The sequence below is a fragment of the Dermacentor variabilis genome, chromosome 9 (genome assembly GCF_050947875.1).
Source record: "Dermacentor variabilis isolate Ectoservices chromosome 9, ASM5094787v1, whole genome shotgun sequence".
NCBI classification, from domain to species: domain Eukaryota; kingdom Metazoa; phylum Arthropoda; class Arachnida; order Ixodida; family Ixodidae; genus Dermacentor; species Dermacentor variabilis.
Window position 1 is genome coordinate 7,206,551 of NC_134576.1, and position 9,910 is coordinate 7,216,460.

The window sequence follows — 9,910 nt, forward strand, 5'->3', positions numbered from 1 at the left end:
TAGTAGTTTACTATTGATATGATCACAGCCTGCTGACGACAACAGTTTTAGAGAAGCAATAAGGTTGCTGATACCGTTAGCATCAACCTGGATCATAGGCATCGCCACTGATGAGGATTCTGGTGAAGTTATGGCGGTAGTGTTGCTTACAGGAGAAAACACCGAGACGAAATAGCGGTTCAAAACGCTGGCACACTGATCTGGTTGGACTGGTTCTCCATTAGTTCCCATAAGCGCTATTTGGTTCGGGCGAGACCTAGGGGATAGAATGCGCCAGAATTTGTTGGGATTCGACTGTAGGATTCTATGTAGATCGATGGAAAAGAATTTATTTTTTGCAGCAGCTAAGCTTTCAATGTACGTTTTTTGTACATCGATGATATCGGTCCCATGTAGTAGGGGAGTTAGATTTCATTGCTGATCGATAAAGGCGCTTTTTCTTGTTTAGGAGACGTTTCAGGCTTACGGTAAACCATTCATTGCTATGATCGGACCTAATATTTATTTTTGGAATGTATTTGTTTCTGCTCTACCAATTGAGCTACCGCGGCGCAGTTTCCCCATCAACTTTCTCGGGTATTTATGTGTACTAGTAAACCCTGGGAGAGTTAGCCAGCGCTACCACACACAGACCTTAGCGGCGGATGTGGAAAGTCCTCGTTGCCGAAAGCGCCACGAGAACGTGATCTTTTTGGCTGAAGGCAACTGGTCAATAAACCCAAATATGCTACCTGAAGGCATCAATGTTGCCAGATTCGAGACCCTCGTTATGTAATTTACGAGAAGAAAGGGGGTTAACCGAGGGGCCTGATATTTATTAGTCATATCATGAGAAGCCAACAAGCACTGACACCATGGACAACATAGGGGAAATTCGTTGTGCTTAATAAATCTAATGAAGAAACGATAAATTAATATAAATAAAGTGGATGAAAAACAACTTGCTGCAGGTGGGAACCGAACCCACAACCTTCGCGTTTCCCGTGCGATGCTCTACCAATTGAGCTACCGCGGCGCTGTTTCCCCATCAACTTTCTCGGGTATTCATGTGTACTAGTAACCCTGGGAGTGTTAGCCAGCGCCACCACTCACACACCTTGGCGGCGGACGTGGAACGTCCTCGTTGACGCAGGCGTCACGAGAACGTAATCTTTTGGGGTGAAGGCAACTGGTCAATAAACGCACATATACAACCTGAAGGCATCAATGTTGCCGGATTCGAGACCCTCGTTATGTAATAAACGAGAAGAAAGGGCGTTAAACCGAGGGGCCCGATATTTATTAGTCATATCATGAGAAGCAAACAAGCACTGACACCAAGGACAACATAGGGGAAATTAGTTGTGCCTAATAAATGGAATGAAGAAACGATAAAAAATGGAAATTAAAGTGGATGAAAAAACAGCTTGGCACAGGTTAGAATCGTACCCACAACCTTCGCATTTCGCGTGCGATGCTCTACCAATTGAGCTACCGCGGCCCTGTTTCCCGATCAACTTTCTTGAGTATTTATGTGTACTAGTAAACCTTGGGATTGTTAGCCAGCGCCACCACTCACAGACCTTGCCGGCGGACGTGGAACGTCCTCCTTGCCGCAGGCGTCACGAGAACGTGATCTTTTGGGGTGAAGGCAACTGGTCAATAAACCCACATATGCTACCTGAAGTCATCAATCTTGCCGGATTCGAGACCCTCGTTATCTAATAAACGATAAGAAAGGAGGTTAACCGAGGGGCCCGATATTTATTAGTCATATCATGAGAAGCCAACAAGCACTGACACCAAGGACAATATAGGGGAAATTAGTTGTGCCTAATAAATGGAATGAAGAAACGATAAATAAATGGAAATAGAAGAGGATGAAAAAACCACTTGCCACAGGTTGGAATCGAACCCACAACCTTCGCATTGCGCGTGCGATGCTCTACCAATTGAGCTACCGCTGCGCTGTTTCCCCATCAACTTTCTTGGGTATTTATGTGTACTATTAAAACCCTGGGAGTGTTAGCCAGCGCCACCATTCACAGACCTTAGCGGCGGACGTGGAACATGCTTGTTACCGCAGGCGTCACGAGAACGTGATCTTTTTGGGTGAAGGCAACTGGTCAATAAACCAACAAATGCAACCTGAAGGCATCAATGTTGCCGGATTCGGGACCCTCGTTATGTAATAAACGATAAGAAAGGAGGTTAACCGAGGTGCCCGATATTTATTAGTCATATCATGAGAAGCCAACAAGCACTGACACCAAGGACAACATAGGGAAAATTAGTGGTTAATAAATGGAATGAAGAAAGGATAAATTAATGGAAATTAAAGTGGATGAAAAAACAACTTGCCGCAGGTGGGACCCGAACCCACAACCTTCGCATTTCGCGTGGGATGCTCTACCAATTGAGCTACCGCGGCCCTGTTTCCCCATCAACTTTCTCGGGTATTTATGTGTACTAGTAAACCCTAGGAGTATTAGCCAGCGCTACCACACACAGATCTTGGCGGCGGATGTGGAAAGTCCTCGTTGCCGAAAGCGCCACGAGAACGTGATCTTTTGGGGTGAAGGCAACTGGTCAATAAACCCACATATGCTATCTGAAGGCATCAATGTTGCCGGATTCGAGACCCTCGTTATGTATTAAACGAGAAGAAGGGGGTTAACCGAGGGGCCCGATATTTATTAGTCATATCATGAGAAGCCAACAAGCATGAACACCATGGACAACATAGGGGAAATTCGTTGTGCTTAATAAATCTAATGAAGAAACGATAAATAATATAAATAAAGTGGATGAAAAAACAACTTGCTGCAGGTGGGAACCGAACCCACAACCTTCGCGTTTCCCGTGCGATGCTCTACCAATTGAGCTACCGCGGCGCTGTTTCCCCATCAACTTTCTTGGGTATTCATGTGTACTAGTAACCCTGGGAGTGTTAGCCAGCGCCACCACTCACCCACCTTGGCGGCGGACGTGGAACGTCCTCGTTGACGCAGGCGTCACGAGAACGTAATCTTTTGGGGTGAAGGCAACTGGTCAATAAACGCACATATACTACCTGAAGGCATCAATGTTGCCGGATTCGAGACCCTCGTTATGTAATAAACGAGAAGAAAGGGCGTTAAACCGAGGGGCCCGATATTTATTAGTCATATCATGAGAAGCAAACAAGCACTGACACCAAGGACAACATAGGGGAAATTAGTTGTGCCTAATAAATGGAATGAAGAAACGATAAAAAATGGAAATTAAAGTGGATGAAAAAACAGCTTGGCACAGGTTAGAATCGTACCCACAACCTTCGCATTTCGCGTGCGATGCTCTACCAATTGAGCTACCGCGGCGCTGTTTCCCGATCAACTTTCTTGAGTATTTATGTGTGCTAGTAAACCTTGGGATTGTTAGCCAGCGCCACCACTCACAGACCTTGGCGGCGGACGTGGAACATGCTTGTTAGCGCAGGCGTCACGAGAACGTGATCTTTTTGGGTGAAGGCAACTGGTCAATAAAGCCACAAATGCTACCTGAAGGCATCAATGTTGCCGGATTCGGGACGCTCTTTATGTAATAAACGATAAGAAAGGAGGTTAACCGAGGTGCCCGATATTTATTAGTCATATCATGAGAAGCCAACAAGCACTGACACCAAGGACAACATAGGGAAAATTAGTGGTTAATAAATGGAATGAAGAAAGGATAAATTAATGGAAATTAAAGTGGATGAAAAAACAACTTGCTGCAGGTGGGAACCGAACCCACAACCTTCGCGTTTCCCGTGCGATGCTCTACCGATTGAGCTACCGCGGCGCTGTTTCCCCATCAACTTTCTTGGGTATTCATGTGTACTAGTAACCCTGGGAGTGTTAGCCAGCGCTACCACACACAGATCTTGGCGGCGGATGTGGAAAGTCCTCGTTGCCGAAAGCGCCACGAGAACGTGATCTTTTTGGGTGAAGGCAACTGGTCAATAAACCCACAAATGGTACCTGAAGGCATCAATGTTGCCGGATTCGAGACCCTGGTTATGTAATAAACGAGAAGAAAGGGGGTTTACCGAGGGGCCCGATATTTATTAGTCATATCATGAGAAGCCAACAAGCACTGATACCAAGGACAACATAGGGGAAATTCGTTGTGCTTAATAAATGGAATGAAGAAACGATAAATAATGAAAATAAAGTGGATGATAAAACAACCTGCCGCAGGTGGAAACCGAACCCACAACCTTCGCATTTCGCGTGCGATGCTCTACCAATTGAGCTACCGCGGCGCTGTCTCCCGATCAACTTACTTGGGTATTTATGTGTGCTAGTAAACCCTGGGAGTGTTAGCCAGCGCCAACACACACAGACCTTGGCGGCGGACGTGGAAGGTCCTCGTTGACGCAGGCGTCACGAGAACGTGATCTTTTGGGGTGAAGGCAACTGGTCAATAAACCCACATCTGCTACCTGAAGGCATCAATGTTGCCGGATTCGAGACCCTCGTTATGTAATAAACGAGAAGAAAGGGGGTTAACCGAGGGGCCCGATATTTATTAGTCATATCATGAGAAGCCAACAAGCACTGACACCAAGGCCAACATAAGGGAAATTAGTTGTGCCTAATAAATGGAATGAAGAAACGATAAATAATGAAAATAAAGTGGATGATAAAACAACCTGCCGCAGGTGGAAACCGAACCCACAACCTTCGCATTTCGCGTGCGATGCTCTACCAATTGAGCTACCGCGGCGCTGTTTCCCCATCAACTTTCTTGGGTATTTATGTGTACTAGTAACCCTGGGAGTGTTAGCCAGCGCCACCACTCACACACCTTGGCGGCGGACGTGGAACGTCCTCGTTGACGCAGGCGTCACGAGAACGTAATCTTTTGGGGTGAAGGCAACTGGTCAATAAACGCACATATGCTACCTGAAGGCATCAATGTTGTCCCGATTCGAGACCCTCGTTATGTAATAAACGAGAAGGAAGGGAGTTAAACGAAGGGCCCCGATATTTATTAGTCATATCATGAGAAGCCAACAAGCACTGACACCAAGGACAACATAGGGGAAATTAGTTGTGCCTAATAAATGGAATGAAGAAGCGATAAATTATTAGAAATTAAAGTGTATGAAAAGACAGCTTGCCGCAGGTGGGAACCTAACCCATAAGCTTCGCATTTCGCGTACGATGCTCTACCAATTGAGCTACCGCGGCGCTATATCTCCATCAACTTTCTTGGGTATTTATGTGAACTAGTAAAACCCTGGGAGTGTTAGCCAGCGCCACCATTCACAGACCTTGGCGGCGGACGTGGAAAGTCCTCGTTGCCGCAGGCGTCACCAGAACGTCATCTTTTTGGGTGAAGGCAACTGGTCAATAAATCCACATATGCTACCTGAAGGCATCAATGTTGTCCCGATTCGAGACCCTCGTTATGTAATGAACGAGAAGAAAAAGAGTTAACCAAGGGGCCCTATATTTATTTGTCATATCATGACAAGCCAACAAGCACTGACACCAAGGACAACACAGGGGGAAATTAGTTGTGCTTAATAAATGAAATGAAGAAACGATAAATCATTAGAAATTAAAGTGGATGAAAAAACAACGTGCCGCAGGTGGTAACCGAACCCACAACCTTCGAATTTCGCGTGCGATGCTCTAAGAATTGAGCTACCGCGGCGCTGTTTCCCCATCAACTTTCTTGGGTATTTATGTGTGCTAGTAAACCCTTTGAGTGTTAGCCAGCGCCAACACACACAGACCTTGGCGGCGGACGTGGAAGGTCCTCGTTGACGCAGGCGTCACGAGAACGTGATCTTTTGGGGTGAAGGCAACTGGTCAATAAACCCACATCTGCTACCTGAAGGCATCAATGTTGCCGGATTCGAGACCCTCGTTATGTAATAAACGATAAGAAAGGAGGTTAACCGAGGGGCCCGAAATTTATTAGTCATATCATGAGAAGCCAACAAGCACTGACACCAAGGACAACTTAAGGGAAATTAGTTGTGCCTAATAAATGGAATGAAGAAACTATAAATAATGGAAAAAAAGAGGATGAAAAAACAACTTGCCCCAGGTTAGAACTGAACCCACAACGTTCGCATTTCGCGTGCGATGCTCTGCCAATTGAGCTACAGCGGCGCTGTTTCCCCATCAACTTTCTTGGGTATTTATGTGTACTAGTAAAACCCTGGGAGTGTTAGCCAGTGCTACCACCCACAGACCTTGGCGGCGGACGTGGAAAGTCCTAGTTGCCGCAGGTGTCACGAGAACGTGATCTTTTTGGGTGAAGGCAACTGGTCAATAAACCCACATATGCTACCTGAATGCATCGATGTTGCCGAATTCGAGACCCTCGTTATGTAATAAACGAGAAGGAAGGGAGTTAAACGAAGGGCCCCGATATTTATTAGTCATATCATGAGAAGCCAACAAGCACTGACACCAAGGACAACACAGGGGAAATTAGTTGTGCTTAATACATGGAATGAAGAAACGATAAATCATTAGAAAGTAAAGTGGATGAAAAAACCACTTGCCGCAGGTGGGAACCGAACCCACAACCTTCGAATTTCGCGTACGATGCTCTAAGAATTGAGCTGCCGCGGCGCTGTTTCCCTATCAACTTTCTTGGGTATTTATGTGTGCTAGTAAACCCTTTGAGTGTTAGCCAGCGCCACCACTCACAGACCTTGGCGGCGGACGTGGAACATCCTCCTTGCCCCAGGCATCACGAGAACGTCATCTTTTTGGGTGAAGGCAACGGGTCAATGATCCCACATATGCTACCTGAAGTCATCAATGTGGCCGGATTCGAGACCCTCGTTATGTAATAAACGATAAGAAAGGGGGTTAACCGAGGGGCCCGATATTTATTAGTCATATCATGAGAAGCCAACAAGCACAGACACCAAGGATAACATAAGGGAAATTAGATGTGCCTAATAAATGGAATGAAGAAACGATAAATGATTGAAAAAAAGAGGATGAAAAAACAACTTGCCCCAGGTTAGAACTGAACCCACAACGTTCGCATTTCGCGTGCCATGCTCTACCAATTGAGCTACCGCGGCACTGTACCCCATCAACTTTCTTGGGTATTTATGCGTACTAGTAAACCCTGGGAGTGCTAGCCAGCGCAACCACTCACAGACCTTGGCGGCGGACGTGGAACCTCCTCGTTGACCCAGGCGTCACGAGAATGTGATGTTTTGGGGTGAAGGTAACTGGTCAATAAACCCACATATGCTACCCGAAGGCATCAATCTTGCCGGATTCGAGACCCTCGTTATGTAATTTACGAGAAGAAAGGGGGTTAACCGAGGTGCCCGATATTTATTAGTCATATCATGAGAAGCCAACAAGAACAGACACCAAGGACAACATAGGGGAAATTAGTTGTGCTTAATAAATGGAATGAAAAAACGATAAATAAATGGAAATAAAGTGGATGAAAAAACAAATTGCCGCAGGTTAGAACCGAACCCACACCCTTCGCATTTCGTGTGCGATGCTCTACCAATTGAGGTACAGCGGCGCTGTTTCCCCATCAACTTTCTTGGGTATTTATGCGTACTAGTAAACCCTGGGAGTGCTAGCCAGCGCAACCACTCGCAGACCTTGGCGGCCGACGTGGAAAGTCCTCGTTTCCGCAGGCGTCACGAGAACGTCATGTTTTTAGGTGAAGGCAACTGGTCAATAAACCCACATATGCTACCTCAAGGCATCAATGTTGCCGGATTCGAGACCCTCGTTATGTAATAAACGAGAATAAAGGGGGTTTACCGAGGGGCCCGATATTTATTAGTCATATCACGAGAAGCCAACAAGCACTGATACCAACGACAACATAGGGGAAATTCGTTGTGCTTAATAAATGGAATTAAGAAACGATAAAAAATGTAAATTAAAGTGGATGAAAAAACAACTTGCCGCAGGTTAGAACCGAACCCACAACCTTCGCATTTCGCGTGCGATGCTCTACCAATTGAGCTACAGCGGCGCTGCTTCCCCATCAACTTTCTTGGGCATTTATGCATACTAGTAAATCCTGGGAGTGTTAGCCAGCGCCAACACTCACAGACCTTGGCGGTGGACGTGGAAAGTCCTCGTTGACGCAGGCGTCACGAGAACGTGATCTTTTGGGGTGAAGGCAACTGGTCAATAAACCCACATATGCTACCTGAAGTCATCAATTTTGCCGGATTCGAGACCCTCGTTATGTAATAAACGACAAGAAAGGGGGTTAACCGAGGGGCCCGATATTTATTAGTCACATCATGAGAAGCCAACAAGCACTGACACCATGGACAACATAGGGGAAATTAGTTGGGCCTAATAAATGGAATGGAGAAACGATAAATTAATGGAAATTAAAGTGGATGAAAAACAATTTGCCACAGGAGGGACCCGATCCCACAACCTTCGCATTTCGCGTTCGATGCTCTACCAATTGAGCTACCGCGGCGTTGTTTCCCCATCAACTTTCTTGGGTATTTATGTGTACTAGTAACCCTGGGAGTGTTAGCCAGCGCCACCATTCACTCACCTTGGCGGCATACGTGGAACGTCCTCGTTGACGCAGGCGTCACGAGAACGTAATCTTTTGGGGTGAAGGCAACTGGTCAATAAACGCAGACATACTACCTGAAGGCATCAATGTTGCCGGATTCGAGACCCTCGTTATGTAATAAACGAGAAGAAAGGGCGTTAAACCGAGGGGCCCGATATTTATTAGTCATATCATGAGAAGCAAACAAGCACTGATACCAAGGACAACGTTGGGGAAATTAGTTGGGCCTAATAAATGGAATGGAGAAACGATAAATTAATGGAAATTAAAGTGGATGAAAAACAATTTGCCACAGGAGGGACCCGATCCCACAACCTTCGCATTTCGCGTTCGATGCTCTACCAATTGAGCTACCGCGGCGTTGTTTCCCCATCAACTTTCTTGGGTATTTATGTGTACTAGTAAACCCTGGGAGTGTTAGCCAGCGCCACCGCTCACAGACCTTGGAGGCGGACGTGGAAAGTCCTCGTTGCCGAAAGCGTCACGAGAACGTGATCTTTTTGGGTGAAGGCAACTGGTCAATAAACCCACATATACTACCTGAAGGCATCAATCTTGCCGGATTGGAGACCCTCGTTATGTAATTTACGAGAAGAAAGGGGGTTAACCGAGGTGCCCGATATTTATTAGTCATATCATGAGAAGCCAACAAGCACTGACGCCAAGGAGAACATAAGGGAAATTAGTTGTGCCTAATAAATGGAATGAAGAAACGATAAATAATGGAAATTGAAGTGGATGAAAAAACAACTTTCCGCAGGTTAGAACTGAACCCACAACGTTCGCATTTCGCGTGCGATGCTCTGCCAATTGAGCTACAGCGGCGCTGTTTCCCCTTCAACTTTCTTGGGTATTTATGTGTACTAGTAAAACCCTGGGAGTGTTAGCCAGCGCCACCACTCACAGACCTTTGCGGCGGACGTGGAACGTCCTCGTTGACGCAGGCTTCACGAGAATGTGATGTTTTGGGGTGAAGGTAACTGGTCAATAAACCCACATATGCTACCTGAAGGCATCAATCTTGCCGGATTCGAGACCCTCGTTATGTAATTTACGAGAAGAAAGGGGGTTAACCGAGGTGCCCGATATTTATTAGTCATATCATGAGAAGCCAACAAGCACTGACACCAAGGACAACATAAGGGAAATTTGTTGTGCCTAATAAATGGAATGAAGAAACGATAAATAATGGAATTTAAAGTGGATGAAAAAACAACTTGCCGCAGGTTAGAACTGAACCCACAACGTTCGCATTTCGCGTGCGATGCTCTGCCAATTGAGCTACAGCGGCGTAGTTTCCCCATCAACTTTCTTGGGTATTTATGTGTACTAGTAAACCCTGGGAGTGTTA

The 9,910-nt window shown here is 46.0% G+C and overlaps 1 non-coding gene across 1 annotated transcript; it reads right to left on the bottom strand.

Annotated features, from left to right (window-relative positions):
- Positions 1-1,873: 1,873 nt before the first annotated feature.
- On the bottom strand, positions 1,874-1,946 carry TRNAA-CGC (transfer RNA alanine (anticodon CGC)). Its single transcript has one exon. It is a non-coding gene; the product is annotated as a tRNA-Ala (tRNA).
- Positions 1,947-9,910: the final 7,964 nt, after the last annotated feature.